The following is a 26,930-nucleotide window of genomic DNA, read 5'->3' on the forward strand; positions in this document are numbered from 1 at the left end:
CATATTACATTTGTTCCAAGCCCTTGTATACTCACTGAAGCTTTATTAGTGAACTGAACAGACTTCTAGTGGTACTTCTATGCTATCCCTCTGTGCTTGTCTAGAACATCCATGTAGCTTGATTCCACACTGACCCTGTCCTCCTCATGTGTGTCTAAAGAGTTATTCATACCTAGGTTGCTGTTATCTGCAAATACATGTATTTTTTCCAATTAAATAGCTCTCCCTCTGTCGTCATTAAAAAGTTCATAATTTCCAAACTGAGCAATCATGTTTTCTCAGCTACACATAAGGTTGTGTTTGCTTCTCATCAACACTTTCAAACCATAGTATCCATGACACTGAAATTCCTTTACTCATTTTTGTCTCTCTTTTATCAACTGTTTAAATCTTGTTTAGCATTGGCTTTTCAGTCTCAGGTAAATGTTATTTTTATGTTACGCAGGATTCCAGGATCATTTTATTATCTATTTGAGTTTAACTAATAAGTCAGATCCCAGCCTTGAATCCTATATCTATCAGTCTACATTGCATCTCTACTTGGGTATTTCATACACAATTCAATTTTCCTCTTTAAATATTCTTGTAATAGTCAGTTTTACATCACTATAACACAATGCCTTAATACTGTGTACATTATAAGTAAAAAGGATTTGTTTAGTTCACAGTTCTGGGTATCCAATAGATGATTTCAGCATCTACTTCGTTTTGATAAAGGCTTCATGATGGATGACATAATATGGTGAGAATAAAAGAAAGGTAAGGTGTCATGCAGTGAGAAAGAAAGCAAAAGATAATAGAGGAAATAGTGCTTTATCTTTCAAAATAGTTTTTAATGACCATTTTTTTCCAGGAATTTATCTACTTCTGAGTTCCCTGCTTCACAAAATCATTAATTCCACATGAGTTTGAAGCCCCATAAGGCCCCACATCTCAAACTTCCCAATACCTTCATAACATGGAATTGGAGACTAAGTTTCCCATGAATCTTCAAGGAATGAAGCATATGTAAACCATAGTTGTCCTCTTTTGTCTCACCTTATAAATAGCATGTCTAGACTTTGTGTGGTGATACATACCCATGATTGCAGAATGAAAGGACAGCCCAGTCCCTAAACATTTTAAAACAACATTTTTAGCAGTATGTACTGTGCTAGTCAGGGTTGCCTGAGGAAGTAAAACTGGTAGAATAAATATATATTAAATGGGAATTTTGGAAATGAAAATAGTAGTATACAAGTGAATTGAAGGAGGAGATGGAAAAATGAATGGTGGCTGTGGGAAAAAAGTGAATGAGGATTTCTTCATTCAAAACTTAATCAATGAGGGAGAGAGAAAAATAACACTCAGGATGTCTGAAAAAGGCCATTATGAATCATATTATTTTTATCCAAAATTTCATATAATACATGTGTTATATGAAAAATACATTTTAGTGAAGTTGTCACACACAGGCAGATAATACCTTTCTACCTTTATCTTTGCTCTGGTACCACTGTCCATTCCTTTCCTTCACCACCCCCCTCTCTCTCTATGTGTGTGTGTGTGTGTGTGTGTGTGTGTGTGTGTGTGTGTGTGTGTACGTGCATCATAATGTTCCTGTTTTCTTGTCAGTGCCATTGTATTCAAAACTGTAAACAGAAAGAAACGTGCTCAAAGTTAAGCAAATGGGCTTCATATTCATGTTAGTGAATAAAAACATTTTTCCACAGAAATCCTGGATTATCTCAGTAAGAAGGTTTTAAAAGAATCTATGACAGGAATTAGATTTCATTTGGTTCAAAATGCAGAAGTTTGGATTGCTAAGTATTCCAGTAGACAAAAAGATATTCAGTATTTTGGAAGAGACAAATTTACCTTGTTTTGTCTGTGCTTCATAAAACCTTGACATACCTTTATTTTATTTCATTTTGTCATTTTCTCAGAATTACTATCTGATATTGGTATTCTAAGAAGTTATGCTCAACAAGAGAATGACATTCCTGAGCTGTGAATGCCAGACCATCATGTCAAATATCAGAGATTTCTCTTTAACATATTTTCTTTTTCATTTGTATTATAGTTTCATTTTTTGTTTTACATTTCTGATTCAATTTTCACTCATAATTTGTAGAATAGAGAATTCCATGTACATTATAAATCTGATCGTGTCACCTATAAACTTCTTCATGAAGCCTTGTACTAATTTCCTTTTAGATATCAACCATGCTTTTTAAATTTTTTCATTTTTAAGAATTCAAAACATATAATAATAAAAATGATCATCTCTAACCCCACTCAACTCCCCCATTTTTCTAATCATGCCCACTCTCAACTTCATGCCTTTTAGTTTTGATAATACCCTAAGTCTTAGTTAATGCCTACTTAATCTATAGGTATAGGTGCAGGGCAATCCACTGAAATATTAGAAACCTATCAATGACCATATATACACAAGAGGAATGAGTTCACTTCTAGTAATTGTTACCAATGGTTCCTCATCTACTGGTAAAGCCTTGGCATCCCCTTCCCCTCTATGCTGGAATTTTTAACTAGCTTATTCTTATTAAAGTAACTTCAATTGCCATGGGTTCATTAGTGAGATCATCATGTCATATCTAGACGACAGTATTTTAGCACACTACTCCTTGTTTTCTGGAATATACTCTAATTTTCGTTTTTGGGTTTTTTTTTGTGTGTGACGTTCTCTAATTTGTTTTCAGATAGCCTTTTGTCACTACCATTATGAAAGCACAAACATTTTGCATTGCTATGTTTCAGTGAATATAATAGTCCTTATATCACATTTGAAGTTCTTATTAGGATGAAAGATGTCTATAACTTGATGTCTCAGTCACAACAATTTTGGCTGTGATCACCAGAATGGAATCTATAGCCATGTTACTTATAAATCATGTGATACAATTTGAAGACAACTACATTTAGATCAATGACTTGTAGATGGTGATAAATTGTCATCAAAGGCATATTGGCTTATTAATTATGCATTTTGAATGATGCTAAATTAAAAATTACTTGAGCTTCGCAAACTTATGCCTACTCTCTATAAATCTATTGCATAAGATAGACCAAGACCTACTCTCAGTAGGCAATGAAAAAATAGAATATTGAAATATTTATATTAAAGATATAAATGGTAAGTAAATAATAGTATCAAGGAAACTCAGAAGTGTAATTCTAATTGGAAGACAAATAACCACAACCCCTTCTTTTTTTTCTAATAAGAGGAGAATGTAAGATTTCTAGTAGCACTGAGCAGATAGGCCAGTACAGGACCAAGAAAAGTATGGTCAAGCTCTTGGGAAGGCATCAGGGGAAATGGAGGCAATAAGCAAAGAGAATGCAGGTGAGTGCTGTGCTCTGTGGATAATGGATTCTGTCCCAATGCTTCATCCTGGGATGTAGGTTGGCTTAGAATTCAATGATCACCATTAAAAAAAAAAAAAACTAGCCTTCCTGAGTTAGCCTAGGCTCCTTTTCTACCTGTAGTCCTTTTAAATCTAATATGGTAGTAGTGCCAGAAAATATGTGGTTCTGTTTCCCCAAGACAGAGAAAGAATGATTGTCCCATAGGATCCCCAGAAAACATCCAGTTATAACCTTATGGATTATAGCTTCTTGGAAAGGAAGTTGTTTATAGTATTTTAAAGCATAGCATAAAATTATAAAGGCCTTAGATCTGAGAAATTCTAGGCTATAAATTCCAAGATGGTGATCAATTAGTAGAACTAGATAAAAGTAGCTTCAATAAATATAGATTACCCTCTCATTAAAGAGAACTGAATTTTGACTTTAAAGTAAATGCAGTGGTTCTTGTCTTCAAGGATTGCACCGTCTATCAAAAATGGAGTAAAAAACCAAGTTATCATATATTTCCATTCGATGAGAGTCACCACCCAGTGAGAACTAAGAGCAAAATCCTATTGGCATTATAATAGGAGAGAACATGTAGATGGTTGGGAGAATCAGGAGGAGGTTTCATGGATTATGTTGAAGGTAAGGTATAAAATAGCAAGGTAATAGTTCATAGAGCTCTGAACACAAAGGAAATATGGTCAAGTGTGGACATTAAATGCATGCAATAAAAAAATAGTCATATGAAAAGAGAAGGATCAGACAAAGAGGTAAACTGTAACATCACTCTATTAAAATATGAGCAAAGAAGAAAAAAGCCAATAGATGAAAATGAAAACTAACATTAAGAAACAAAGAATGGCTAGAGAAATGGCTCAAAGTTTTGAGAGAACTGACTACTCTTCCAGAGGTCCTAAGATCAATTCCCAGCAACCATGTGATAGCTCACAACCATCTGTAATGAAATCTGGCTTCCTCTTCTAACATGCAGGCATATTTGCAAGCAGAACACTGTTTACATAATAAATAAATAAATAAATAAATAAATAAATAAATAAATAAATAAATAAATAAATGTTTAAAAAACAAACATAGGAAAACTGGTGTCATGAATGCTAAAGAATTTCAGGTAGTATAAGATTGTCAGTGGTATAGTGCCAAATACTACATAAAGATTCAAAAGAATGGAGGCTGAAAAGGGGCCACTAAGTTTGACAATGAGGAGGTCTATGACCTGTTTAATGGAAGCTTTACTGAAATAAATTAACATGTGAATAGCATGGCTATACTGAATAGAGTTTTCTCTTCAAAAGAAAGATTATCTCGAAAAAAGAGAGAAATGGGTGGAGAAAAGGAGGTGTATTGTGCTCGTAATTGTAAAATGAAGAGGAAAATGACAGAATTGCAAGAATAAGGAAGAAAAAGAAGGAGGAAAAGGAGGAGAAGGAGGAAGGGCGGGAGGAGTAATGAGGAAGAGGAAAAAAGAAAGAAACAAACAAATATAACATTTAAATTTTAAAAAAAAAGAAACAAACAAACAAACAAACGAAGCAAGAGACAAAGAAAGAAAGAAAAGGAAAGAAAGAAAGAAAGAAAGAAAGAAAGAAAGAAAGAAAGAAAGAAAGAGAGAGAGAGAGAGAGAATGAAAGAAAAGAAAGGAAGGAAGAAAATGACAACTGTCAGGATAATAATGATAACGGGAAGCAGGAAGAAATGAAATTAAAGTGATAACTTGAATAAATAAACTTTAGAAAGAAAAACAGAAGTAAAGATGTAAAAATGTAAGGAAAGTCTTCAATTGTCAGTAGCAGTGGATCAGGATGCTATCTTTATATATATACATATAGATAATATAGATAATCCTTATTATATAATCACTATTATATATATGATATATAATACCTTTTATGATATAGGAAACAAATGAAGTGACCAAAATATCTCTGAAATCTGCAGTCCTGTGTTCTAGTCCTGCTGAAGCCAATTGTTGCTTCATGATCTTAGATATATTTACTTCCTGAGTATCTATTTTCACTGATAACTGGAAAAAACTTCTTGATTGTACCAATTTTCCATAATCGTAGTATATTTCAAGAAAATTACCATAAATTATCACAAGTTGGCACATAAGATATGATACATATCACTATTATAATTATATGCAGCATAACTTGAAAACTATATTGCTACTGTTGCTAATTTTTGGTATGCACAATGGTAAGAATACTATTTGCCACACAGTTTCTGCTAGAGCAAAGAGTGATTTGTAGTAAGTCAGAATTAGCCTTCTCCTATGCAAGGATTGCCTTTTTCTGGTAAAGTCACTCCTGAGTACACAAACTAATAGTGTCTATTTCTTGCTCCTCTCAGTTCAGCTAGGGCCTCTGAGAAACACTTACATCTAATCATCTACTGTATTGCACACTGATTCCTGCAGCTAGGGATGATGAAAGGTGCCAGTGTAGGTGAATCCATGCTTCTTTTATATTTTTATTTCTGTCCTTACTCTGGGAGTTGCAGTTGCACACACATAACAAATTACAGTAATTGACCCTTTGTTCTCCAAATCTGCGCCCACACGGCTACCATTACCATTCTTATATGTGAAAGACTGAAGAATGCACAGAGGGTGTTAAAAATTAAACCTAACAGGTAATCGCCTACTTTCCAAAGCCCTCTAGACCACTCTAGTCATACTGAGTTGTTAAAGGTCCTGTTTATGTTTGTATGAGTTCTTCTGTCTAATATGTACAGTGTTTCTATGCATCTTCTTATCCTCACTATAGTGAACTTTGACCATATTGAACTATTTGAAAATCTCAATATGTTATTTCCTCTAAATCTGCACATTCTTGTTTTTTTTTAATCTTTTATTAACTTGAGTATTTCTTATTTACATTTCGATTGTTATTCCCCTTCCCGGTTTCTGGGCCAACATCCCCCTAGCCCCTTCCCCTCCTCTTCTATATGGGCTTCCCCTCCCCATCCTCCCCCCATTACCACCCTCCCCCCAACAATCACCTTCACTGGGGGTTCAGTCTTGTCAGGACCAAGGGCTTCCCCTTCCACTGGTGCTCTTACTAGGCTATTCATTGCTACCTATGAGGTTGGAGCCCAGGGTCAGTCCATGGATAGTCTTTGGGTAGTGTCTTAGTCCCTGGAAGCTCTGGTTGGTTGGCATTGTTGTTCATATGGGATCTCAAGCCCTTTCAAGCTCTTTCAGTCCTTTCTCTGATTCCTTCAACGGGGGTCCCGTTCTCAGTTCAGTGGTTTGCTGCTGGCATTCTGCTATGTATTTGCTGTATTCTGGCTGTGTCTCTCAGGAGAGATCTACATCCTGTTCCTGTCGGTCTGCACTTCTTTGCTTCATCCATCTTATCTAGTTTGGTGGCTGTATATGTATGGGCCACATGTGGGGCAGGCTCTGAATGGGTGTTCCTTCTGCCTCTGTTCTAAACTTTGCCTCCCTATTCCCTGCCAAGGGTATTCTTGTTCCCCTTTTAAAGAAGGAGTGAAGCATTTGCATTTTGGTCATCATTCTTGAGTTTCATGTGTTCTATGCATTTAGGGTAATTCAAGCATTTGGGCTAGTAGCCACTTATCAATGAGTGCATACCATGTGTGTTTTTATGTGATTGGGTTATCTCACGCAGGATGATATTTTCCAGTTCCATCCATTTGTCTACGAATTTCAGGAAGTCATTGTTTTTGATAGCTGAATAATATTCCATTGTGTAGATGTACCACATCTTCTGTATCCATTCCTCTGTTGAAGGGCATCTGGGTTCTTTCCAGCTTCTGGCTATTATAAATAAGGCTGCTATGAACATAGTGGAGCACGTGTCTTTGTTATATGTTGGGGCATCTTTTGGGTATATGCCCAAGAGGGGTATAGCTGGGTCCTCAGGTAGTTCAATGTCTGATTTTCTGAGGAACCTCCAGACTGATTTCCAATTTGGTTGTACCAGTCTGCAATCCCACCAACAATGGAGGAGTGTTCCTCTTTCTCCAAATCCTCACCAGCATTTGCTATCACCTGAGTTTTTGAACTTAGTCATTCTCACTGGTGTGAGGTGAAATCTCAGGGTTGCTTTGATTTGCATTTCCCTTATGACTAAAGATGTTGAACATTTCTTTAGGTGTTTCTCAGCCATTTGGCATTCCTCAGCTGTGAATTCTTTGTTTAGCTCTGAACCCCATTGTTAATAGGGTTATTTGTCTCCCTGCAGTCTAACTTCTTGAGTTCTTTGTATATTTTGGATATAAGCCCTCTATCAGTTGTAGGATTGGTAAAGATCTATTCCCAATCTGTCCTAACAACAGTAAATCTGCACATTCTTAAATTCTGCCATTTTTACTAGTTGGAAAGAGTTTAAGAGAGAATAAAGAAAACCTATAGGGAAAGACACTGTTATGCACCATTAGAGAAATGAACAATAGTGCAGTTTCACAGAATAGTATTCCTCCAAAATTTCAGTTGTATACACATGCAAAGAGGTCTATATACAGAATTCATTACAATACATTATATTGTAATATATAATGCAGTATATTATATTACCTTATTCAAAAACCATGAAATTTAATTTAATAGTATTTCCAAACTTTTTAACTCTAATATGGTCACAGACTTCAATATCTCATTTCTTTTCCTACTACAATTCTGCTATTCCTAAGTTCTTTGGAAATTATAGGTATAAGCTATACTCATCACAGAGTATTAAATATCCTTTCTTGTGCCTACTCAGCTTCTACTGAAAATTTGAGTTTTTCGATCATTATTATTATTGCCTTTGTATTTTTACAGTGTAATCCTTAACCCCCTCCTGGTCCACCCTCCCACAGTTCCTCATCCCATTCCTTCTGGGCCCCTGTCTAGAAAAGGATGTCCCTTCTGCCCCCTCCAGGCCTCCTTACTCCCTGGGGACTTTAGTCTCTGCAGGATTAAGCATCTTCTCCCACTGAGGCTAGACCAGGCAGTTCTCTGCTCTACGTGTGTCCAGGGACTCAGATCAGCTACTGTATGCTGCCCGATTGTTGGCTCAGTGTCTGAGAGATCTCAGGGGTCCAGATTAGTTGAGACTTCTGGTCTTCCTACAGGGTCATCCTCCTCCTCAGCTTCTTCCAGCCTTTCCCTAATTCAACCACAGGGGTTCCACAAGGTTCAATGGTTAGGTGTAAGTATCTGCCTCTGTCTCAGTCAGTTGTTTGTTGGACCTCTCAGCTGAGAGCCATGCTAGGCTCTTATTTGTAAGCACAATAAAGCATCAGTAATAGTGTCAGGCCTTGGAGCCTCCCCTTGAGATAGATCACAATTTGGGCTGGTCACTGGACTTCCCTTCCCTTAGTCTCTTCTCCATTTCTGTCCCTGCATTCTTTTAAACAGGAACAATTCTGGGTCAGGAGGGTTTTGTTATTAATTATTTTTATTGACTATTTTGTGAATTTACATTTCAAATGTCATCCCTTTTTCCAGTTCACCCTCACCCATCCCTGTCCCCCTGCTTCTATGATGATGCTCCCTCTCCTGTTCACCCACTCCCACCTCACCACCCGGGCATTCCCCTACATTGGGGAAAGAAGCCTTCACAAGACCAAATGCTTCTCTTCCTATTGATGCCAGACAATGCCATCCTCTGCTATACATGTGGCTGGAGCAAAGATTTCCTCCATGTGTACATGGTGAGTCAGAGTTTTTGACTGTGGGATGCAATACCATCCCTCTACTTGATGCCCTGTCTTTCCACTGAAAGTGGACTCTATGAGTTCCCTTTCCCCACTGTTAGGCATTTCATCTTTGAGTCCTGAGAGTTTCTCACCTTCCAGATCTCTGGCATTTTCTAGAGGGTTCCCCCACCTCCCGGCCCCCAAAGTTGCATATTTCCATTAATTTTGCTGGCCTTTAGAGTTTCTCTCCTATCCTCCATTCTTGACCATGCTCCCCTTTCCTCCTCTGCCTTGTCCTTCCCACCCAGATCCCTCCCTCCCTCTGCCTCCCATTATTATTTCCTTCTCCCAGTGGGATTGAAGCATCCTCACTGGGGACCCTTCTGCTTGTTATCCTTCTTGAGTTCTGTTGATTGTATCCTAGAGACTTTTTCGCTAATATCCACTATTAGTGAGTATATGTTGTGCATTTCCTTTTGAGTCTGAGTTACCTCACTCAGGGTGATATATTCTAGTTCCATCCATTTGCCTACAAAGCTCACGATGCACTTTTTTTCCTTAATTTTATTTAATCTTTTTTAATATTCCAGATTTTATTCTCCTCCCAGTCCACCCTCTGACTATTCCACATCCCATACGCAATCCCCTCATCTCCACCAGGATGTCCACACCCTCCACTTCCCACTCTCTGGGGCCTCCAATTTTTTGAAGATGAGGTGCATCTTCACTGATTGAACCCAGACCCAACAGTTTTCTGCTATGTATGTGTTGGGAGCCCATATCAGCCAGTGTATGCTGCCTGGTTGGTGACTCAGTGTCTGAGAGATCTTGGTGGTCAGTTGAGACTACTGGTCCTCCTATAGGGTCACCCTCCTCCTCAGCTTCTTGTAGCTTTTCCCTAATTCAACCACAGGGGTTAGCAGCTTCTGTCCACTAGTTCAGTGGAAATATCTGCATCTAACTCTTTAAGCTGCTTGTTGGATCTTTTGGAGGGCAATCATTTTGTGAATGCCCCATAGCCTCAGTAATGGTGTTGGGTCTTGGGGCCTCACCTTGAGTTGGATCCCATTTGGGCCTGTCGCTGGACCTTCTTTACCTCAGGATCTTCTCCATTTCCATCCCTGCAGTTCCTTCAGACAGGAAGAATTATTGGTCACAGTTTTTGACTGTGGGATGGCAGCCCCTTTTCTCACTTGATGCCCTGTCTTTCTGCCAAAGGTGGGCTCCAAAAGTTTCCTCTCCCCACTGTAAGGCATTTTATCTAAGATCCCTCCCTTTGAGTCCTGAAAGTCTCTCTCCTTGCAGGTCTCTGGTATATTCTGAAGGGTTCCCCACCCCTACCTCTAACCTCCTGAGGTTGCCAGTTTTCATTCCTTCTACTTGCCTTTCAGGGCTTCAGTCCCCGCCCCCACTCCATTTCCCTCTCCCCCTCCCCCGTTTATACCTGATCATGTTCCCCTCTTACCCTCCCTCTACCCTTTCCCACCCAGGATCCTCCCCACTGTGATTGCTTTCTTCTCCCTCCCAAGTGAGATTGAGGTGTCCCTTTGGCTTGTTAATCTTTGACTTCTGTGGGCTGTATCCTGGGTGTTCTGTCCCTTTTTTTGACTAATACCCACTTATTAGTGAGTACATACCATGCATGTCATTTTGGGTCTGAGTTACCTCACTCAGTATCCATTCTACTGTTGTGGGACATCTGAGTTGTTTCCAGCTTCTAACTACCACAAATAAGGTCAATATGAACATAGTGGAAGACGTGTCCCTGTGGCATGGTGGGGCAACTTTTGGCTATATTCCCAAGAGTGGTACAGCTGGATCTTCAGGTAGATATATTTCCAACTTTCTAAAGAATCTCCAGGCTGATTTCCAGAGTGGTTATACCAGCTTCCAATCCCACCAGCAATGGAGGAGTGTTCCTCTTTCTCCACATCCTTGCCAGCATCTGCTGTCCCCTGAGTTTTTGATCTTAGCCATTCTGATTGGTGTGAGGTGGAATCTCAGGGTTGTTTTGATTTGTATTTCCCTGATGACTAAGGACTTTGAACTTTAAGGCTTCTTGGTCATTTGAGATCCCTTTGCTGTGAATTCTCTGTTTTTTAAATGTTATACACAATTAGCTATATTAAAAGCATGTCACAGACAACAAATTGAAACTGTGCTATTTAGTCCTGTGGGTGAAACCCTTTAAGAATTGACACTAGTTGATTTTGTCAATCATCATATAAATTTAAAATGAATCATACATGTTTACTTAATAGATAGTTCCATCCCCTGCTCCAAATCAATTGAACAAAGTCACACACTAAACAGAAAATCAAAAACACATGAAAGTACATCAGACTAAAAGATGACTTTAAAACTCAAAAGCTGAGTTCCCAGTTTTCCATTTGTGAATGGACTCTTCTTAACATTTACAGCATTTGGGGGGTGGGGGGGTTGAGGTTTCCTTTAGGTTTTCAGAGAAGCCAATTCATTTTCATTAAGTTCACATTCAGGAAAATGTAAAAAGGAAGTAAAGTTTATTTAGTGATTGTTTCATGTTAGATTCTCCTACAAGCATTTTCACATTTAATCCTCAAAGCAACCATGTAAAATAGAGATCATTGTAAGAGCATCAGTGCTGAGGAAATAAACTCAGAAAGTGTAATGTATTCGTGGTCACACCTTTTGTAATTGATGAGCTTTAAATGCAAGCCCAAGTTACAGCAAGTATTGAAAAGTTGTCTAAAATTCTGATGCTTCATTAATTCAAACAGGTCTGTCCAATTAATTCAAGTGAGTGATGCTGAACTTTACTTCAAAGCAACTGAATTTGCATAGAATCATTTAAGTATCTACAGAAAAGTACTATTTTACTGATCCTTAAAATATTTACATAGCATATAACGCTTGAGTTTGGTTTATTTTCCTGACGTAAAGAGATGTGTTTCATTCTTTCTTACCTGATCAAGTAGATTGCTAATATTAATTAATAACTGAACATATTCATAATTCTATAGTATGTATGACTCTCCATTTACAAAAACAGATGTGCCAGTAATATTTTTCCTTGGTATTCTACAATACAAATTTCTTTCACTGGCATGGGAACAACATAGTTTAATTAATGCGAGTACCCCTTCTTTCTTTGGAATAATATTTAAATTTCAGAAAATTCTAAAATGATCAGGAAAAGAGAATCATGAAATGGGTCTCTGGGTAAAACATGTATGTATCTTTGAGATGTCATTTGTTACATTAAAATGACAAAGCTTTGCAGCACACTGCTTGTGTGATGGGAACAAGCTCCCCTAAGCTGTGAAAAAAAAAAAAAAGCATTTCTTTAAGCCAAGTCAAGAAACTAAGGAAGGCTTAGAATTCACCAAGCATAAGAATGTGTCTCAATCATTTGCTTTGTGACAGTGCTAGAGCCTGGGAAGGACAAACAGGTTGTTGGGCCCCGTGCTCTGGACTCCACAAATTTGTACTCTAACTAAACTCTCTCTATTTTTTCCCTACATCCTAAAAGAACTCTGTTTCAGAAGGCAAGATACATAATTTATTTTCCTCTGCATTTCACTCCTTGAAAATATTTGAATAATTATATGGGCTGATCCTTTTATATATACTTTTATCTGACATTTTAATGCAATCCTTAATTTTCAACTTTCTTTGTCATTTTTTTTCATTTGGCAACTTTTATATCTATTTACTTATGCTTAGTTGTTATCTCTGAGATGCCTACTCTTTTCTGATAGGAAACAGGAGCAAGAATGCGTCTGGGGAAAGGGGGAGGCAGAGGTAGTGGTGGAGCCTAGGAGGAGTGGAGGGAGAGGAAGCTGCTGTCAGGATGTAATATTTGAGAGATGTCTAAATTAAAATATGTTTTAAACTAAGCCCTGAGCATCATGTTACTCCACCCCCTCCCTCCCACAGAGAACAATTGTCTGCCCATCTCTTTGCCCACCTCAGGCCTGTAGCACCAGGAATATACAGGTTAGATCACCCCCCACACCAAATCTCCTGTTCTCTGTGTCCCCAGGGGCATACCCAGTTGCTCTGAAATATCCTCTACACCCTGAATTCCATTGTGTAGACCAAAGCTGCCTACAACAGGCTTATTGAGCCAGGAACATACAGGGACAACCAGATAACTAAAGGCCAGCATAATAGTATAATCAACAAAAGTCAGGGCAGTGCTCGCTTTGGCAGCACATATACAAAATCCAGGGCAATATGACACCTGCAGAGCACAGTTAACCCCTGGATATAACTACACAACTGATGCACAAAAAGATGACTCAAAATCCAATCTTATAAAGATAATAGAGGCCTTTAAAGAGGAAAATAATAAACCCCTTCAAGAAATAGAGGGAAATACAATCAAACAGGTGAAGGAAATGACTAAAACTGTTCCAGATGTGAAAATGGAAATAGAAACAATAAAGAAAACACAAACTGAGAGAATCCTGGAGATGAAAAACTGCATGTTATTGGTATTACAAACACACACACACACACACACACACACACACACACACACACACACACACTGATCAGTGAAAACAAATCAAAGACCCAGAAATAAAGCCACACACCTATGGACACTTGACTTTTGACAAAGAAGCCAAGACCATACAATGGAGATACAAGGAGAGTATCTTCAACAAATGATACTGGTCTAAATGGATGCTAATATGTAGAACAATGAACATAGATCCATATTTATCACCTTGCTCAAAACTGAAGTCCAAGTAGATCAAAGACTTCAACATAAAACCAGATATACTAAATCTAATAGGAGTAAGTGGGAAATAGCCTTGAAGGCATTGGTACAGGAGACAATTTACTGAACAGAACACCAATGGCTTGGGCTCTAAGATCAAAAATTAATAAATGGGACCTCATGAAACTGAAAAGCTTTTCCAAGGCTAATGGCGCCATCCATAGCTCAAAATGGCAGCATACAGATTGGGAAAAGATCTTCACTAATCCTACATTTGACAGGTGGCTAATATCTAAAACATATAAAGAACTCAAGAAGTTAGATTCAACAAACCAAATAACCCAGTTAAAAATGGAGTATAGAACTAAACAGAATTCTCAACAATAGAATTTGAAATGGCTGAGAAGCACTTAAAGAAGTGTTCGATGTTTTTAGTCATCAGGGAAATGCAAATCAAAACAACTGTAAGGTTTCATTTTACACCAGACAGAATGGCTAAGATCAAAACTCAAGTGACAGCAAGAGTTGGTGAGGATGTGGAGCAAGGGGAACACCCCTCCATTGCTGGTGGGAGTGCTAACTTGTACAACCACTTTGGAAATAAATTTGACGATTTCTCAGAAAACTAGCAATAGTTCTACTCCATAATCCAGCTATACCACCCCTGAGCATATATCCAAAAGATACCTCACCATCCCACAAGGACACGTGCTTGACTATGTTCATAGCAGCCTTATTCACAATAGCCAGAATCTGGAAATAAGCCAGATGTCCCTTAACTGAAGAATGGGCAAAGAAAATGTGGTGTGTCTACACAATGGAACACAATTCACCTATTAAAAACAAGGACATCATTAAACTTGCAGGCAAATTTATGAAACTTCAGAATATGTTCCTGAATGAAGTAACCCAGACCCAGAAAGACATGTATGGTATGTACTCATTTATAAGTAGACATTAGTCATAAAGTACAGGATAATCATGGTACAATCCACTGACCCAAAGAATCTGGGTAATGAGGAGTACCCAAGAAAGGATGTGTGAATCTCACTCCAAAGGGGAAATAAAGTAGTCATTGGAGGTGGATGGAGAAAGGGAACTGGATGGGAAAGGAGGTCAGGAAGGGAACAGTGATGGGGACCAGGTATGGGGTGGGGCAGGAGAGGGCTGGGAATGAGAATGTAAATCTTTGGGGGAAGGCATCTCTGGGACTAGCTGGAGACCTGGGATTAGATGAAGTGGCTCTGGGGAGTCTATGTGGGTGACCCTAGTTAAAACTCTGAGCATCTTGGTATATGGAGACTGAAGCGGCCACTTCCTGTAACCAGGCAGGACTTCAATTTGAAGGAGAAGGAGGACATCAATCCACCAACAAAACCTTTGACCCAAAATTTGTTCTGCCTACAACCTGTGCAGGGATACAGATGGAGCAGAGACTAAAGGCCAACCAATGACTTCCCCAACTTGAGACCCATCTCATGGGAGAGAGCTAACCTCTCCCATTATTAATAATACTCTGATATGTTTGCAGACAGGAGACTAGCATAACTTTCTCCTGAGAGACTTCATCCAGAAATAGATGGAAATGGATTCAGAGACCCACAGCCAAACATCAGATGAAGCTCAGGTCATCTTGTGGAAGAATGGGGAGATAGGACTGAATGAAGACACCACAAAAGATCTACAGAGTCAATTAATCTGGAACCATGGGGGCTCACAGAGCCTGGGTGACCAACCAGGAAGGATACACTGGCTGGACCTAGGCTCCCCACACACAGTTGGGGCAGAGGTACAACTTGGTTTTCATGTAGGTCCCCTAATAATTGGAGCAGGGGCTGTCTGACTCCTTTGCCTAACACTGGATCCCCTTCCATTACCTGGACTGCCAGGTTGAGCCTCAGTGGGAGACAATGCCCTTAGTTTCTCTGGTTCTGCATGTTTCAGGGTGGGGTGATACCCAAGGGGAGAGGGTAATTCGACAAGGGATTTGAAAGAGTGTCTGGGAGGAGAGGAGGGAAGGGACTGCAATCGGGATGTGAAGTAAATAAATTAATTAATAAAAAAAGAAAGAAAATACTGTGGGGGGGGACATAACTTTATCTTCATTTGCAAAATATGATCTTGGCCAAAAACAGAATCTTGGCCAATAACAGAAAAAAAGTTAAAGCTAATTTTCCCTCAGAACTTTTTTCTCTATTCTTAATATACATAAATCCCATCTTTGCTGATTCGAATAAAGGTATCTGGCTTTATTCTTTTATCTTTGACATAGGATGTTACTCTGTAGTTTGTGTTGCCCCAAAACTCACACCCCTAGCTGGCCTCTGGCCCTAACTCACTATGCTCCAGAACTCACACCCCAGACTGGCCTCTGGCCTCAGAGTCACTGTGCTCTGAAACTTATTCCCCAGGCTGGCTTCTGGCCCAGATTCACTATGCCCTCCCTCTTTCAGCCACTGGAGTGCTAGGAATAAAGGCATAAGTCACCATTACAAGCTTTACATATTTTTCTCTGTCTCTTTGGAAGTTTTGGAAACTTTATCTTTGGGAATTGAAATCTATGAGCATTTGTAGTTTATGTCCTCATAACTGAGTGATTCTTTTGATGCTCAAAATGACTGTCTTTTGTAGCTTGAGAAAAAATATTTATGCTTTGAAATCTCTTAAACTGTTCATTTTCTCTTAATATTCAACTTGTCTCTTACTACATGGAAATTAGACTTCCAAAAATGATTGATCATGTCTCTTTTATCTTAAAATTTCTTATTAGGCAAGTTGGAGGGATTAATTGCTTTCTATGTCTCTGTGTTTAACTCTTGTCCAGAGCAAGGATGTGGACATGGGTTATTTTCTTATTTACATTTTTCTTGCACCTTTATCTTGGTGAAAACAATTTACAAAAGATTTTTTATTTCCAAACTTTCATTTTTCAGTGAAGCCTATTTTATTTCACAGATATCATTTTCCTCCCTTAAAAACATACATTTAGTTAGTAAGCTAGCTAGCTTAGTTTACTGTGTATGCGTACACACATGTACCAAGGTCAGAGGACTGCTTGTAAAACTCAGTTCTCTCTTTCTATCATGCTCTGGGTCTCTGGAATTGAACTCAGGTTATCTGGCTTGGAGACAAACTACTTTATCCATTGAAAAATTTTGCTATCCAAAGATGTTATTTTTTATTGGATATTTTATGTGTTTACTTTTTAAATGGTATCCCAGTTCCTGGTTCCCCTCTCTCCCGTCACCTCTTCTCCTGCTTCTATGAAGATGCCTCCACTTCCACCCACCCACTCCCATCTCACTACCCTGGCATTCCCCTACACTGGGGTATCAAGCCTTCACAGGACCAAGGACTTCTCCAATAAATGCCAGACAATGCCATCCTCTGCTACATATGCAGCTGGAGCCATGGGTCATTCCATGTGTACTCTTTGGTTGGTGGTTTAGTGCCTGGGAACTCTGGGTGGTCTAGTTGATTGTTGATATTGTCGTTCTTCCTATGAGGTTACAAACCCCTTTAGCTCCTTCATATTGTCCCCAAAATCCTCCACTGGGGTCTCTGTGCTCAGTCCAATGACTGGCTGCAAGCATCCACTTCTATATTTGTCCCACTCTTGCAGAGCTGAGGAAACAGCTATATCAGGCTACTGTCAGCATACTCTTGGCATTCACAATAGTGTCTTGGTTTGGTGTCTGTGTATGGGATGGATCCCCAGGTTAGGAAGTCTCTGGATGACCTCTCCTTCAGTCTCTACTCTACTCTTTGTCCCTGTATTTTCTTTAGACAGGAGCAATTCTACACAATGGAATATTACTCAGCTATCAAAAACAATGACTTTATGAAATTCGTAGGCAAATGGTTGGAACTGGAAAATATCATCCTGAGTGAGGTAACCCAATCACAGAAGAACACACATGGTATGCTATCATTGATAAGTGGCTATTAGCCCAAATGCTTGAATTACCCTAGATGCCTAGAACAAATGAAACTCAAGACGGATGATCAAAATGTGAATGCTTCACTCCTTCTTTAAAAGGGGAACAAGAATACCCTTGGCAGGGAATAGAGAGGCAAAGATTAAAACAGACACAGAAGGAACACCCATTCAGAGCCTGCCCCACATGTGGCCCATACATATACAGCCATCCAATTAGACAAGATGGATGAAGCAAAGAAGTGCAGGCCGACAGGAGCCGGATGTAGATCGCTCCTGAGAGACACAGCCAGAATACAGCAAATACAGAGGCGAATGCCAGCAGCAAACCACTGAACTGAGAATAGGACCCCCGTTGTAGGAATCAGAGAAAGAAGTGGAAGAGCTTGAAGGGGCTCGAGACCCCTTATGAACAACAATGCCAAGCAACCAGAGCTTCCAGGGACTAAGCCACTACCTAAGGACTATACATGGACTGACCCTGGACTCTGACCTCATAGGTAGCAATGAATATTCTAGTAAGATCACCAGTGGAAGGGGAAGCCCTTGGTCCTGCTAAGACTGAACCCCCAGTGAACGTGATTGTTGGGGGGAGGGTGGCAATGGGGGTAGGATGGGGAGGGGAACACCCATAAAGAAGGGGAGGGGGAGGGATTAGGGGGATGTTTGCCCGGAAACCGGGAAAGGGAATAACACTCGAAATGTAAATAAGAAACACTCAAGTTAATAAAAAAAAAAAATTGACAAGGGTGGTTGGCCCCATTTCCCAACCAGTGTCCTTGCCTAAACTCTTTGTATGGTTTCTACAAGTTCTCCCTCTCCTTTGTTGGTCATTTCAGCTAATCTCATTCCTGTTGGGTCCTGAGAGCCTCTTACTTTCCTGGCACTAGGACTTGCTGGTGGCTAGCCCCAGTTTCCCATCCCCGCATTGCTACACACCTCTGTTCAAATTCCTGACACTCTGTATATCATCCCAATCTTCCCTCATACCTGATCCTTCTCCCACTTTTCCCCTCCCCTCCTCCCTACCTCCCAAATCCCTCCAACCCTCTGACTTCCGTGAGTATTTTGTTACCCTTTCTAAGAAGGACTGAAGCAAACATATTTTGGTCTTCCTTCTTCTTGAGCTTCCTATGGTCTATGAATTGTATCTTGGGTATTCCAAGCTTTTGTCCTAATATCCACTTATCAGTGAGTGCATACCATATGTGTTATTTTATGACTGGGTTACCTCACTCAAGATGATATTTTCTAGTTCCATCCATTTGCCTAAGAATAAAATTCTTCTAATGACACTTGACTGTTGTTACTGGTTTTTCTTCTTTATTTAATGCCTAAATTATTTCTATTTATTTTTTAAATATTCTTATCTCAGTTTGCAGTGAGCTTTGTCTTTTGTGGAACTCTAACATTTGGTTGTTCCTTACATTCTGCAGCACATGTGTGTGTAGTTGACAAGGTTTTTCTTTGACATTTTGTAGGTATATGTTCTCAACAGGCTATGAATAGACATGAATCCTTCCTTTTTAAAAATGTTTATCAACTCAAGTAGACAATACTCCTCTGGGCATTTGTATTAGTCCCTTTCCTGTAGCTGGGATAAAGCACCATGACCAAAAGCAACTTATAAAAGAGTTTATTCTGGCTTACGGTTCTAGGAAGTGGAGCTTGCTGATCACATTTCCATCCACACACACAGACAAAGATGGAGCAAACCCCATCAGTGACATGCTATTTCTTGCAAGACTGTACCCCTAAATCTTCCATATTCCCCCAAACAACAACACCAACCTAGGAGCAAGTATTCAAATCCAGGAGCCTATTCACTGATACTTGTCATACTACCAAGGAATCGTTGTACAATCTTACATTTGACTAATTTATCAGTCACAGAACATATGTAAAACAGAATTTGAGCTAGGTACTTGAGTTTCATGGTGGATAAAAAAGAATTTTAATGTTTATGCTTACTTTTCTTGATACAGGGTTGCTTGGTGTGGCTCTGGTTGTCCTGGAACTCATTCTGTAGAACAAGCTGGCTTTGAACTCAGAGATCTGCCTACTTCTGCCTCCTGGGTTCTGGGATTAAAGTCTTGTGCCACCATTGCCAGGATTATGTGCTTACTTTTTTAAAAGAAGTATTATTTCCCTATTGTCCCTACCTCTCCCTCCATATGTATGACAGGCTTCAAGTCAGAAAGAAGAGGAAAGCTATGGGGAGAGTTTGGGAAAGAAGACCAGCTATCTCTGGAGTTACAATTTAGTTTAAATTAAATTTCTTAGTTTACTTCATTTGTGGCTTGTCCCAGACCCTTCTTCATTCTGCATCTATTGTACCTAAATTTAGAGTGGCTCTTGCTTCCTCTGCTAGATATTGGAGTTTGGCAGTTCTCTTTATTCTTGTTCATTTGATCTTGTCTCTTTCATATCACCAAGAACTCCTCATTATTTATGCCCCTCTGCTGGTACACTCCCTTTTTATCAGCATTGGCATTCATCGACCAAATATTTCTGGACCTACTATTTTTTGTCAGTCACTATTCTAGGTACTAGAGCTATAACTATGAACAAAACAGAAAAAAACCTGATTCATGAAATTATTCTTCAGGCAGTAAGAAGCAAAGAAAAGCACACTATTAATGTGCTCAGCTTCTCAAATGGTGGCAAGTTCTTGAAGAAAAAATGTATCAAAAAGTGGAGTAAGTTTCTGTTGGATCAAAGGATAGGGAATGATATTCCAGTATTAAACTAAAAAGGCTTCAAGTCCAGATTAAAGAGCATAAAGAAATCCAAACAGAAATAAGCGAATAGATACCCTAAAGGAGGGATTGCCTGATATTCTCTACAACAACAGAAATGATGCTACTGTAGCTTTGCTTGTGTGTCATTATTTTAATTACTGCATGTAATTTGAAACACATAAATCAAGGAAATTATTGTTCTCCATTGGCCCACTTGATTCAAACTTCCATTTGTAATTTCCTGCTCTGAATGAATTGTTTTCATGCTCCATACACCTCTCTTACAATGATCAGTCCCATTTGAGTTCTGATTTTGCCATGTGCTGTGCTGTGCTGTGTAAGTCAGCACCAACTTATTAGAGCTAAGTAATATTAATATTCAAAATTTTTGCAAGCTTGGCATTAATCAATTGATACATTAACTTTATTATGGTGGGAATTACTTTGCATAATATTTTTAAATCAGCAAATCATGATGGTTTTCCAATAAGAAACTAATTTCCTTTTTCTCTGACTACCCACTTACCCAACTTTAGGTTCTTAAAAAAAACTCAATAAAACAACAGAATTCCCCCAAAATAATAAAACAAAATAATACTATGCCCAAAAAGAAAAAGAAAAAACACCAGCCTGTAATCACATAAAAGTGCCCCCCACACACACACAAAAGCTGGAATCCATTATATGTTGGTCAACTACCACCTAAAATGAGGCCTGCCTTAGAGTAGTTGATTTAGCCAGTGTCACTCCACTGTAGAAAACTGATTTTTCTTCTCCTAGCAAGTGTAAATGACAGTTCAGTTTTTAACTTTTACCTAGTGGCTAAGTTTACATTCATTCATTAAGTTTTAAAATATAACAAAATTTTAAAATATAACAAAATAATAATGTGTCTTCTCTCAAATTAGTACAAAAGGTTCCTTGTGAACTGTGATTTTTGTATGATCAAAATATAATTATTAAGAACTATAGTAATAGATTGGTGACACCAATCATGTATAAGGGTGGGTTGTCTTGGAATCAGATCTTACAGGTCCCTACATTGCTTACTCAAAACTAACAGCCTTTCCCCTTCTCGTTCCCTTTCCTCCTTCCACTATACCTCCCCTCTCTCCCTCCATTCCCTCTCTCTGACTATGTGAGAGACCACCTTGAGAGTAGAAATTAGTGGTAATAAGGACAGAGATTCATGGATACAGCTCTATTGTTGGAATATGTGAGTAGATGGTGTTTCCATTAGGGAGTAGTCTGGTATCTAGGAAGAGAAATTAGATCAGTTACTAGTGGGGGTTGAGTAGGAGACCTGAGTAGCTGAACCAAGTAGGATCACTAGGAATATGTGCTTCAGTCTACATCACAGATATCTTGGTTGGATTACCCTCTTTGACACTTAAAGCCTCAGAAACATTTAATGGAATATGTAGCATTAATATTTAATAACAAATCCCTTACATGGGATTGCTGCCCACCTCAATGTTTTACGTTCCTGAATGAAACATGATCACACCCTTTATATTTTAGTATGCCTTAAGCAGCACAGTAGCTGGGCAGCTGCCTAGTCTCCATGCTGCTAGAATCTACCTCCCACCAATAAGTCCAAGTTATTAGTTACTAATTTCTATGTTCCATCTTGGCTGCTCTAGATCCAATTCAGCAACATTCTGTGTGTCATCCTCTTGGCCCCCTTATACGGTGGTTCCGCTCCTCTCTCCTGTTCACACATCAGAATATCTCTGTCTCTCTTCCTCCCTTCTCCCTCATGGTCCCAAGCACAGGAAAACTAAACCTCACCTCCACAACTATTAGCTGCTGGCATCTTTATTTACCAATCAGGATTAACTGAACAGGTTCCCAGCTGCTATGTGTAGACCCTCTCCTGCAAACTGATTTTGGGGAACCAATTAGCATTAGAATACAAGCAGTTACAGGAGAACAACTATTTCTTAAACATTTCAAGTGCACTGGTAAAATGTCATGTGTATTGGGAAGTATCCAACTAGGTATTCTATAAATTCTGCTGGCAAAAATGTTTGAAGGCTGCCCTTGAATTTGTTCTTTTCCAAGATCCATGTACCAATATCACTTGTATGAGTTTAGAAGGAGCAGAGGTCATTGTTTTAACTGCCACTCAAATGGCCAAGTTAGAATGGGGTTCAGTCTTCTTATTACTCTTTCTGATCCAACCTATGTGGCCGTGAGAGAAACAAAAGGTGCTGATGGTACCCTTTATATGCACATTTACTAATCATCAAAATTGGGGGAAAGTGGATTATCTCCAGCTGTTGCTCCTCACCAAGGAGCAGCCACTAAGCTCTTACTTGTTTTGTTACCCTTCATTATTACTTTTCATACCTCTATTCCTTTATACTATCAGACTCTCCTATTTTTGCTACTTTTTTTAAAGATGTATTTATTTATTATATATGAGTACACTGTGGCTGTCTTCAGACACACCAGAAGAGGGCATCAGACCCCATTAGAGATGGTTGTGAGCCACCATGTGGTTGCTGGGATTTGAACTCAGGACCTCTGGAAGAGCAGTCAGTGCTCTTAACTACTGAACCATCTCTTCAGCCCCATATTTTTTGCTACTTATTCAGTGTATTATTGCTAGCTTATTATCAATGTATTTATTTTTGTTAATATTAAAACAACCTAGTTTATATTTTCTTGCTTCCTTTCCAATCTATATTAATTGAGGATGGGGTTATTTACAATTACATATCACAATAGTAAACATTTCAGGGGGTTGTATCATTCTACTGTGGTCTGCATTCTCTTTATCAAGTGCTAATGGGATCTGCCACTACAAGAGACTCTATAAGAATGACTCAGTATGCAGGTCTATAATTCACTTAGAAATGAAGGCATTATGGTACATACTTGCAATTTCATCATTGGTGTGGTAGAAACAGACAAATTGCTAGGGCTCACTCAACATTCAGCAATATGCAGGGACAATGAAAATATCACCACACCTTTCAAAGGTGGTGGATGGTGACGCCCAAGATTGTCCTCTGATCTCCATATCAATATGTAACAATTGCACTTCCATTAACCAGCACAAACCCATGCACTTGCATACTGATGAATACATAGTATAAACACATGGAAAAATAGAAGACTGTCCACTAATATGACCCTCATGTAAAAAGATAGCCATCCCAACAGATGAAAGTGTTATAAGATGGAAACCAGAGATGGGGGCAAGGGAAAATGATTCCTTCAAAATTTCACAACTTCTCAATAACCAAATCCAAAGACATTAAATCAGTTGAAATATTGCAAGCTATAGCAAATAAAAACAGATTAGATGGCTGAGTAAGTCATTCAAAATGGGGATGAGAAATTCATCAAGCAGATTCTTTAAAACTTGAAATTTTGCCTCAGAAGGGAAGGCTGCTGGAGGGGCTCTCAGGAGGGAGAGCCTGAGGAACGGACCCACATAGCGACCTTAAAAATTATCCAGGACCAGTGGCTGCCAGCGGAGCGCAGGCAAGACACAAACGGGCGCGGCAGGATATGTGGTACACATCCATCCCTCCAGAGAATTGCCTTGCACAGAAACCAGTAACACCATGAAGTCCAATCCAGCCATCCAAGCTGCCATTGACCTCATAGCAAGGGGCTTCAGGGGGCACAGTGTGTGCACTGACTAGGCAGTCCTTCGACACTATGAAAGTGAAGATGTAGACATCTCTAGACCTCTACCGGGGCTGAGCTCACCGACTACTGCCTGAAGACCTACTCCCGGGTGGGTTTCTGTGGCTTCTACAAGGGTACCAACCCTGCAGTGGTTGCCAATATTAGAGAGAATTTGGTGCTCTTCACATTATGGCTTCTGCCAGCAGGTGGTCCCCAAAGTGGTTGGATTGGACTGGCAGACAAAACTGAGTGACCTTCAGAATGCAGCTGCTAGTCCTTTGCCTCTACCTTTTGTGAAGTGCGGGTACAGACCACTCATGAAATGGAGACATCAGGAAAGACAGCGGCCAGCCAGAATACAGTTTGGTTAGTTGTAAAAGAAATCTTTAGGAAGGATGGCCCTTTGTACTTCTACCATGGACTCTCAAGCACTTTACTTAGAGAAGTACCAGGCTACTACTTTTTCTTCAGTGGCTATGAACTGAGATCATTTTTCGCATCAGGGAGATCAGAAGATGAACTAGGTCCTGTCCCATTGATCCTAAATGGTGGGATTTGCCTGTGGCTTGCTGTATATCTGGTGGATTGTATCAAATCTAGAATTCAAGTTCTTTCTATGACTGGAAAGCAGACAGGACTCATCAGAACCTTCTTGAGTATCATAAGGAATGAAGGAATTGTATTCTGGACTGAAATCCACCATGATCTGCCCATTCCCTGCCAATGGGGCACTGGTTTTGGCCTATGGAGTACAGCAGGAAGTGGATGATGAATCAACTGGAAGTGAAAGACCCCCGAAGCAGGGAGACCCTCACTCAAGTCTTGGGATGACGCGACCCCCCCCCCCAAGAACTCACGAGAGACCGATCTTGATGCAATCAACAAGAGGTTTATTGATAGGGATGACAGAAACCAGTGCACTGGGGTCAAGACTCATATCCCACACAGGGATAGAGGAGTTCGACCTTGAATGGTTGGAAGAAGGGGTATTTAAAGGAAAAAACCATACCGAATCACAAGGAAGAACCTCCTGTTTCTCATGATTGTTCTTTAAGATTTTAATCTAACTTTATGGTTAACCAGTTCCTGCTATTATGGTCAGCTGCTATTATAGTTACCTAGTTTCTGAAACAAAGTGGCTGAACCAGTTGGTGCAATTACTCTTTCTGTGATCAGCTAGTTTCTGGAACAGGCAGTTCCAGGGCCCACTTTTGGCTTCAACTTTTGTCTAGGGGGCAACTTTAAACTTTTTCCTTTCAGAAGCATGCGCAAGTATCCTGGTGTGCCTGGATTCAAGGCAGGTGTTTAGTGACTGGTTAACTCAGGGTTTCATGGAGTACAAGAATAATGAGGAATTATGTGGTTCATTGGGATTTTGTCCTAATCTTGGATTTTGTGAATGGTACTCTGTTCTACACAGTATAATTTCTGCCTCTTATTGAACAAAAACAGAAAAGTCACTGTTCTTGTCCTTGGTGGAGTGCACAGGGGAGCCGGTAGCCTCATGCACAGGGATTCTGGTGGCTTCATCCACCGGCTTTATGCACCAGCCTTGTGCAGACCCTGTTCCTCTAAGGACAACTTCTGTGGAAGTCAGCAGTACATATGCAATTTAGATGGTCCTGTCATGAGGAAAACAAATTTTTGTTCTGTGTTTAAATATAAACGGTGACCAAGTTTTACAGAGGTGGTTATAAATGATTGCTTAAGACATCCTAGGTGGTGGGCCACTGTTAAAAGCCACTGAGGCTGTGCACTAAGAGGTTAGAGTTTTTTTACTTTTTGTGCTATATTAAAGCTAAAATACCCACCTATATTTTTAGATAAACGTATACACGTAGTTGTGTGGCTTCTACGTTCCTGATGAAGTTTCAGGATGGATTGTTTAGGTGGGCTTCTCATTCTGCACTCTGGTACTGGGAGGCGTGGCCAGAGTGTTAGGCTGGAGGGCAGCAGAGGACTCACTGAATCCCTTCTTAATGCTTCCTCCCTTTGTGCTACTCCTGAAAGTCAGGGACTGCCTGCCATGCCCTCAGAAAACCAACAGAGGTCCTTACCTGGTCTCAACAGGAACCCAGGGTGCTCTTTGGTACTGGATCTGAGGCTGCTATCTATCTGTCTCCACTAATCCGAGGCCCTTTCAGGAGGCAGAGAGGAAGTCTGGGTTCCCAGCTTTGATCACAGGGTTCTACTAATGGGAAATCCAAAGGAGCTCATTAATTAGGTACCGTTCCTTTTGGGTCCATAGCTCCTTGATTTGCCTCTTTATTTGAAGCTGGCAGTTTATGAATTTCAATGACTGTAGATTAAATGTAACTTTGGAAAACATTGTGGCATAATAAAAATATTTGTATTAAACTAGGTAGCATGTATGTAGCAACCAAAAAACTCCATCCCCACATTTCTTCTTATCCCCAGACATATGGGGTGGATGATTCTTTGGCTGTGGGGTCTCATCAATACAGAGATCAGGCGCATTGTCTGTACTACTCCAAGACCAGGGCGATGGCAGTAGGAGCTATTCCTACCCTGCCTATAAAGCTGAAGGAAGTAGGTTGGCCTTGCAAGGGTGCCTGAAGCACAAGGGTCAGGAAAGCAAAAGGGAGGGACACCTGTCAGCATTTCTGGAGAAAACTGTCTTTCTACTCCAGTGTTCTCTGTTCTTGTATGGTCAATGGTTACTGGGTGCTGCTTCATCTGAGCAGGTCAGGATTGAAGCAAACATAAGATTTGTTTCCTGCAGGAAGAGGGTTGGTCAAAGCAGAGCTGTCCCTTTTTGGTTTGGTGCACATTAGCCTTGTTGGCAGTGTGTCTCCTCAGTCTGTGCATTACAGTCTTTCCCATAGAAATAGGAACAAGGGGAAGTTAAAGACAGAGG

The 26,930-nt window shown here is 39.7% G+C and overlaps 1 pseudogene; it reads left to right on the forward strand.

Moving 5' to 3' along the window:
- Positions 1-23,985: 23,985 nt before the first annotated feature.
- On the forward strand, positions 23,986-26,629 carry Slc25a15-ps1 (solute carrier family 25 member 15, pseudogene 1; annotated as a pseudogene).
- The last annotated feature ends 301 nt before the right edge of the window (positions 26,630-26,930 follow it).

The sequence above is a fragment of the Rattus norvegicus genome, chromosome X (genome assembly GCF_036323735.1).
Source record: "Rattus norvegicus strain BN/NHsdMcwi chromosome X, GRCr8, whole genome shotgun sequence".
In the NCBI taxonomy this organism is placed as follows: Eukaryota; Metazoa; Chordata; class Mammalia; order Rodentia; family Muridae; genus Rattus; species Rattus norvegicus.